Below are 8,916 nucleotides of genomic sequence, written 5' to 3'. Positions count from 1 at the left end.
TCTCTCTCACTCTCTCTCTCTCTCTCTCTCTCTCTCTCTCTCTCTGTGCAGGTGCGCTGCAGATCGAGCGCAGCGAGGAGACCGATCAGGGGAAGTACGAGTGCGTGGCGTCTAACTCTCAAGGCGTGCGCTACTCGTCCCCTGCTAACTTATACGTGAGAGGTATGGAACACAGTAGGTACTCCGTAGGTAATACACTTCCATTCACATGTCAGCAAAGACAGCTGCTTTAATTTACCCAGCAGCCTCTGCAGCACTTCTGAACGGCCTTAGACACGTATACGTAGAGCGCTGCATAGTTATTGTGTGTCTGCCGTGTCTGCGCTTCATTGTGTTTGATCTCACACAGCCATCGAGCCTCACAAGCAGAACACATTTCTGTTTTTATGAGCTTTTTCCAAGCAGAGATGAATTCTGCTCGTGAGCAATTCGAACTCGACGGAAGAAACACCCGACTTTATTAACTCTAGTGCTTCCCGTCGGGGTTCATTCGCGATTCTCGGCTAATCAGAAGAAAGCTAATTGATTTGAAATGAATTGGGTTTACAGGCATGTAATTGTTTCTGTAAACTCAATTAGTGATATTTGCTGTTGGGCTGAAGCGCTCACGGCCTGCTGGTCCGGAAAGAGCCGCCGCGGTTTTACTAGAGAATAAAAGAAGGTAAAAGAGTAACGAGCGGGAAAGAGACAATCAATCCGTCAATCACGACACTCTAAATATTTGGTCCGATGAATGCGCTCGATCAGATATTAATGTTATCAAGTGCTGCATGACGCCTCTACTAATATTGCAAACATTTGTGTGCTTGTTAATTGTTTTTGTAATTTTTTTTTCAGTTGTTTGTTTGTATGTGTTTAAATTACTAATGGAAACTAATTTGACTTTACTAAATTCATGATTTACAACTAAAATATGAAGGTCTTTGCAGTGTGTCATGTGTGTTTTCTCAGTTTGCTTGTGATATTTTCAGTTTATTTCTTTATGAAGTGAATTTCTCAGAGTAGAGCAAGGCCAAGCCACAGTATTTGATATTTGGGAGTGTATATGAATAATGCTGCCACACAAAGACGCAGATTGAAGAGCTAAACGTAAGCTAAATGAATGAGGTGACTGTGGCAGATGAAGATGGTTGCAGTGGCCTTTTTACTCTCTCTGTGTGTTTCCCTGGTTTTCTTCTCTGCTTTCCATCTCAAACCCCTTACACCCTCAGAGCTGCGAGAAGGTTGGTGTGTTTTTTGTTTATTTTCTCTCGTTTCTTTTATTTGGCATTTAAACTCAGAGAACTAAATGTCAGTCGAGCAGTAAACAGTGCTGATGATGGGAGCGAACCCGAGTCAAATGCACAGCGCTGTGAAGACGAGGGTCGTGTCGGTCTCATGTGTTGCATTGTGGGATCTTGTCTGCAAACTTTCCGCTCGGAAGGCCCACTCTCTGTCTCTCTGCACGCGTTGCCATGGAAACCCAGCAATTGGAAATTACGAGCGTGTGCATGAGAACAGTCGCATGCCTGAACGGCGCAGCGTTGTGATTGGCTGTCGTGTTTTCCTCTGCTCTGTGCTGCCCCTGACGCATTTCACTGCTGTGATTGTGCATCGCCTGTCTGTCTGTCTGTCTGTCTGTCTGTGCATGTGTCTGTGTGTGTGGCTCTCGTTCCAGTGACGGACGTGCTTTCTGCAGACAATCAGTTTATTGATCGCTCCAAAGCATCACTTTTTTCCAAAGCACTGAATTGGTTGACGTCTCATCAATATCATCTGTGTCGAGCTGCAAGTCAAACGCCGTCTGTTCAGAGCGCGACAACGACCGCAGACGAGCCGTGTGTGTTCACTTCAGTCACTTACAAATGTCTGAACGTTGCATTAGATTGATAAACATGCCATTTATTGTAAAGATGCGCAAGCCAACCATTTGACAAGAAGATTAGAGGAGAACTGACGTCATACATTCACTAAAAATCCCCAGCTGATTCAAACACACACACACATTCAGACACTCATAGACTTGACTGAAGTGAACAGATCATTTTTGGACCACTATTGGTTTAATAAACAAGTATCGTATTTTTGTGCATAAACATCATGTATGGATCTGGATTGTATTTCAGTTATTCTTTCTAATATCTCATTCTGGCTAGTTCAACAGCTCAGTTATGACTGATAATCATCAGTTGTACGCAGTGTTGGGGAAAGTTAAGTTACTTTAGAAAGTAATGCATTACAATATTGCATTACTCCATAAAAAAGTAACCAATTGTGTTACTTAGTTACTTTTTTTGTTACGTTAATGGGAAAACAATTGAAAAAGTAACTTTGTAGTGTACATTTAAAAGTAATGCTTTACTCAGTACTTGAAAAAAGTAATCTGATAGCGTTACTTGTCATGCGTTACCCCAGCACTGGCTGTAAGTTAATGGTTATAATGACCAGTTACTGTTATAGGCATAGAATCTGAATCTGAAGGCTAACCATGTGATGTTCACCCAGTAGTCTTTGCTGAAAGTTCATCACAGACACATTTAACTTAAAGTCTTACGTTACGTGGCACTACAGCAACAAAACTCTCTAAATATCATTATTTCCCAAACGTTGACTGTTTCAAGCAACCCTGAAGCAGCCGTTCACAGCATGCCGGGATCAGAGTTATAATCCCCGATCACCTGTGCTCTCGTCATCAATCCCGCAGGCTTTATCAGCTCCATAACCTCAGCGTGATGTCAGAGTCTCGTAGAGAAGCTTCGCAGTTGTTCGCTGTGTCTTTGTTTCGTCTGTCTTTGTCACTTTCTCTCGCTGCTTGCGCATGAGCTGCATGAAGTGTCGTCTGTTTTAATGGAATGTTTCAGGGTTTTTTTTAAGGAAAAGTCTGTTTGTCATCAGAGAGTGGCCTATTTTCATTCTGTCAGCGTGATGAAGCGCTCGAGCCGTTTCCGCTCCTGGAAAACTGTTGAAAGGCGAGTCGACTGTGGGACAGATCGTGAGTGACATGCGGCGCATGACAGCCTCCTCTGGAGGAGGAGAAGAAAGAGCGAGCCAAACCTCTTCTGCGCTTCTGAAGAACGTGTCTCTGAAGCACCGATCTGATTCAGGGACCGCAGTCGTGAGAACAGAAGCGTCTCATTAGAGTCCCCCGTGTTTAATCGACTCATGAGCGATGACGAGGTGATGTCATTCGGGGCCGCCGATGGTTTAATGTGGCGCCGTGTTTGTGCGCTAGCACTGTAAGTCAATACGCTGTGTTTTTGCACAATAGACGCTCGTAGTAGGTCATTTAAATTCAGATATTCAGATATTCACCCTGTTAGGCAGAACAGACTGGTTTAGTCACAACCATCAGTAACCCATGATAAGTCATTTTATTACCATTGAATGCACATGTTCTCTTTTTGTGCATGATGCACCTGAGTGTTTTCTTTGAAAGTTTGCATGTTACTGGTGTGGCATGAGTGCATGCACTAACCCGCATTAACAGCCTCTGATTAACTGCATCTAATGACTGTGAAGATTTATCCTTTTTTTCATCTGAAATATGAGTGTGTCCAATTCTGGGTGTCCTTTGGTCAATGCTCACCTGCAATTCAATTCACTTTTACAGTTGCACATTTTATTGTAAAGAAACATTTCATGTGCTACTGGAATCTGATTGTTTCGTCTCTGTCAGAGATTGGTTTGATCAAATGCGTTTAGCTCTAAATCGCTAGCTGATGCAGTTGTAACTTTATTCAGGTGGATTTTTTCCTCTTTGCTGAAGTCGTAGATTTCAGAACTTGATCCTGTGTGCTGAATCCCCGTAAGCCTCGGCATCCGAGAAAGCTTTGCTCAGACATCTCTAAAGCAGAAGAAACAAGAACCTGGGCTTCAGACGCATCTTAACGTGGCTTATGTTTCTCTGCGCTTCTGTTGATGTGAATGAAACGACTCATTGAATTAGTCAACATTACAGCTACAGCAAATGAGCTCCTGGTTGAACTGCTGGGCTTCTTTGATCGTTATTTCATTGTTATATTAAACGTAACTCACATTTTGCTTGTTTTATGACCACACAGTCTCATGCAAAGCACAGCTGATGGTGAATAATGAGATTCACTCGTGCTCTGTTAAAGGGTTAGTTCACCCAGAAATGTAATTCTGTCCTCAAGTACATGTAGTTCCAAACATGTTTGACTTCAGCCTTGTTCAGACTGTCAGCCCAAATCCCATGTTTGTGCATTTCCGATTGAAATCCGATCTAGATGACTGACTGTACACACTGTGTAACGCAGCGCTCTTTCGTTTTACTGAATATCTGCACACACACTCACTCACTCACTCACACACACACACACTCACACACACACACACACGCTCTCACACACACACACACACACTAGTTAACATATTGACTAGTAGGTGCAGAAATGTTTCACGGCTGTTCCGTTTACCTGTGCTGAACATACGCTCCATGTGTTAGCTGTAGATCTCCATCGAAGCGTTGTTTGTGGTGTCGTGCTGCTGCGGTGTGTTCAGGCATGCAGGTGACCCATGCAGCTCTCAATCACGCCCTCCTCTTCCGCTTTGATCCGCCGGGGAATGAAACCAGCCCCAATCAAACACCTGCTTTCCCAGCGCGGGTCTATAGAGTCGATATCTGCAGCGATTGATCACAGAGCTTGAAAGGGCTTCACTGGGTCGACTCCATCGTCCCTGAGGGCAGCAGCATCTCAGGTTTCTAAAGGATTATGGGAAATGGAGGGAGCTCGGGCCGAAATACAGCTCGTTCAGACAGAGCGGGTTTTAATAAATATGCATCATTACTGTTTCTCTGCCTCCCAGCTGAGCTCGGAATGAGAACAGAGAAGCGTCTGCGTTTAACGCTCCTCTCTCGCTTGTGTTTTTCATCCTCAACTTAACGAGGACGGTTGAGAGATGCGCCTGTAGAAATGGGTGCGTTAGTCAGTTTGTATGAAAACACGGCTTTGACCTTTAGCTCGAATTCAGATTCTCCAGCTCCTTACACATTATTATTCCGTTCCATCTGCTAGCCAGCGCTTATATTTAGCAACTTGTCCTTTTAGCTGTAATGATGCATTTCCAGCTTGAATATGAGTATTTCACCAGAACGTTCATTTTCTGTCATTGTTACCTGGTCCTCCTCTGTTTCCTTGTGTTTGTGCTCCAGTTCGGCGCGTTCCCCCTCGCTTCACCATCCCTCCCGTGAGCCACGAGATCATGCCAGGCGGCAGCGTGAACATCACCTGCGTCGCGGTCGGCTCTCCAATGCCCTACGTGAAGTGGATGCTGAATTCTGAGGACCTGACGCCGGAGGAAGAGATGCCCGTGGGACGAAACGTTCTGGAGCTGAACGGCGTGCGCGAGTCGGCGAACTACACCTGCGTCGCCATGAGCAGCCTGGGAATCATTGAGTCCGTGGCGCAAGTTATTGTTAAGTGTAAGGAAAGGTCATTTTTAATGAATAATTATGAAATTTTTTCTGCATAATGAACAGGAGAAAAAGCAAGCAACCCCCCAAAAATGGGAGTAATAATGGAAAATATAAATAATCAGTTTAATGCATGAAAGTAAAAGACTAAAATGTGCAAACATAGATAAACAATATAGTAAGCGCACTAAGTACAAACTAAATTCTATGCAGGATGTTTTCCAGAAGGTGATGTGGAAGTAAAATATTCCGTGCCGTTGGTTAGAAAAGGTTAATCAGTCAGTTGCAGAATGTGTATGTATTTTAGAGCTTGTTGGGTCGATGGAAAGAATATCTAATTTTATCCAGTCTAACGAAGTGAGAAAAGGTTCTAAATGTGTGTGTGGACACAAAGTGGGCTTCGTTACTGACTGAAAAGTAAATGGAAACAACATCATGAGTTTACAGACATTCTGTAAGCAGTCCATTTTAATCTCGTGATATCTTGTTTGTTTTACCTAGACAGCCCTGAGATGGAGAAATCTGCTTTTTAGACCCCTCATTTCTGGTGTATCTCCTATAGAGTTCAGAAGAGATCTCAACAATCTCTCAAACTTAACTGTGAATCTCCTGAGGAATGATCAACCTTTGAGCAGTGCAGTTTTCCGCTCTCTTTGCAGCTTTACCCAGAGCTCCTGGCACCCCCGTCGTCACGGAGACGACCCCCACCAGCGTCACCATCACCTGGGACTCCGGTAACCCCGACCCTGTTTCCCATTACATCATCCAGTACCGTGCCAAATCCCCAGACAGCAAGTACGAGACGGTGGACTCCATCACCACCACCCGCTACAGCATCGGCGGCCTGTACCCCAACACCGAGTACGAGATCCGCGTGTCCGCCGTCAACACCATCGGCCAGGGGCCACCCAGCAACAAAGTGGAAGCTCGGACCGGAGAGCAAGCGCCCGCCAGTCCGCCGCGGAACATCCAGGCGCGCATCTTATCACAGAACGCAGTGATGGTGCGCTGGGACGAGCCGGAGGAGCCCAACGGCTTGATCAAGGGCTACCGAGTTTATTACACCATGGACCCTTCGCAGCCGATGAGCAACTGGCAGATCCACAACGTTCAGGACAGCATGATAACGACCATCCACAGCCTCGTGCCGTCCGAGACGTACACCATCCGTGTGCTGGCGTTCACGTCCGTGGGAGATGGGCCCTTCTCTGACCCCGTCCATGTCAAAGTCAGACCTGGAGGTGAGTTGTAGGGAACCAACTCGAACATGAGCTGAATCTGCATGGTCAACTGGATCGCCCTCACGTGATCGCACAGATTCTGAATGACTGGACTTCAAAGGAGTGCCACAGAATGCTTGAAATCAATTATTGTACCATCTGAACATTTCTGCACGGTTTCTTTAGTGCCGCTCCATTAATGAATGGCATGCGCTAATTTAACGCAGGTTTCTAATGCGTTTCTGATCTGTGTTTCAGTTCCTGGGCAGCCAGGGAAGTTCCAGGTGGGTAAAGTGACCGACACCAGCGTCGAGTTGACCTGGGAACCTGCTTACTCCAAAGAGCCCGTGAAAGCCTACGAACTCATCTACAAAGCTCCAGAGCTCGGCATTCAGGTGAGAACGTGCTCCACTGAGAAACACTTGAGGGCTACGAATCGTGGCATTTCAATGGTATAATGGTGATGTTTTCAAATGCATTGTGTTGAAAGAGTCTTTGATCTTTCAAACAAACAGGAGAAGAGGAATTTTGAGCCCAGAACCTCGTATGTGGTGGAGGGTCTGCGCGCCAACACCGAGTACAGCTTCTCTCTGGCTGCCGTTTCCAACAAAGGTATCGGCGCGTTCACCAACGAGATCAACCAACGCACGGCGCAAGCAAGTATGTGTGAGAGCCCTCATAAAGACTTTGACTGGTGTAACCAGATTGGTCTTGTGTTTCTGACTGAGAACCAGTTGATTGAGGTGTTGTTACCACATGAAGCATACTTTACCTGACAGGACGTTTCTTACGATGTGTGACGCAGTAACATCTCTCTGCTCCAGCCCTTCCTCGGTTTCTCCATCCACAGCTGCAGTCAGACAGTGCGTTCTGCTGTAGTGACCTGTGACTCTAGATCGGTTTTGATGGTTCTTACAGGCTGTTGGTCTGGATGGGAAGAGACAGGGCTGGTGCAGAGGATGAATCGCACTGATTAATCTGTAGTTTCTTTGCTCAGTCGTCACTTTCAGAGAGGAAATGAAAGAGTAATGCAACAAACTTGTTTCATCATGGCTACCAGTGATGACGGGGAATTCAACAAGAGTGAATGTCATGTGCCGATACCGTCGTTCATTTGCACTTGCTGTCTTGTGTTTATTCAAATCAGATAATGGCTCAAGCATAGTCAAAATATGTTATCATGAGGTGTGTTTGCACTGAACAGAATGACAATCAAATACTCCTGGTGCAGTGCTGGTTAGTGAATATGAAGGTTTTTGGCCACAAAAGTGGCACAAACGGTTGAATCCCCCCGATTCTGTTTATATTCATCTTTCCCTTCCTCCATCCATCCATCCGTCTGTCCATCTATGTGTCATTGTGAAATGCATTGGTGTGTGTGATGTGTATGTCCACAAGTACCTAAAAACAAGCAGAAGTCAAAGCCACAACCAGACTGGATGGGATTTGTGTTTTAGATTTCTGCCTTTTTTTTTTTACCTCTTTCTTCTTTTCCTCCTTCAATTCAGTGTCTTTTCAGCTCTGGACCCAATGAAGTGATAGTAACTCCAGCGGTGTGTGTTGTTGTGTCTGTGTTGATGATGAAGTGCTCTTCTTAGGTGTCATGGAGCTCTTCAGTAGCGCTGTCAAAGCTCGTGTTTTCCAGGACAGTAAACGGTAAGTGAAGATGACCGAACAACCGTAAGACTCTCCTCATTATTCCACAAACCTTCCCCAAACAGGATCTGTGGATGGAGCTGCATCTGATCCTGCAGTTTAATGCTGAAGTACTTTCTGTCATTGCAGGCAAACAGCATGAATTTAAGTTGTTCTTTCGCTGTGTTCTTGGCTGTTTTAGTTGAGCTGCTCAAACAGCTTATGGCTGCCGTCTTGTGATATAAGCAGCTCAATGTAATGAGAGTGAGAGAGGTTAAAGGTGGCGCTGTTGTTGTTGTTGTTGTATTTGTGTGCTTTGGGGTCTTTTCACCTGTTTTCCATATCACTTTTGAAGAGATTGAACTTGAACTCTGAGCTGCTCAGCTGCTGCTCACACAGATACACCGTACCTGGTTGCTAGGGTAATGTGGGTTGTTTGAAGAGGTTTCTCGGGTGTTATTAGGGTTTTGAGGAACAGTTGCTAGGGTGTTGTGGTTGCTAGGGTGTTATGGGTTTGGGAACAGTTGCTAGGGTGTTGTGGTTAACTATAGGTGGTTGCTAGGGTGTTATTGAGTTTTGTGAACAGTCGCTAGGGTATTGTGGTTGCTAGGGTGTTATTAGGGGTTTGGGAACAGTTGCTAGGGTGTT

The 8,916-nt window shown here is 45.3% G+C and overlaps 1 pseudogene; it reads left to right on the top strand.

The window, feature by feature from the left end:
* LOC107729617 (receptor-type tyrosine-protein phosphatase S-like) overlaps positions 1-8,916 on the top strand; it is a 73,121-nt pseudogene that overhangs the window by 41,244 nt on the left and 22,961 nt on the right.

The sequence above is a fragment of the Sinocyclocheilus rhinocerous genome, unplaced genomic scaffold (assembly GCF_001515625.1).
Source record: "Sinocyclocheilus rhinocerous isolate Xijiao unplaced genomic scaffold, SAMN03320098_v1.1 scaffold488, whole genome shotgun sequence".
NCBI classification, from domain to species: Eukaryota; Metazoa; Chordata; class Actinopteri; order Cypriniformes; family Cyprinidae; genus Sinocyclocheilus; species Sinocyclocheilus rhinocerous.
Note: the sequence above shows the minus strand (reverse complement) of the source record. Positions and strands in the feature narration are given on the sequence as shown.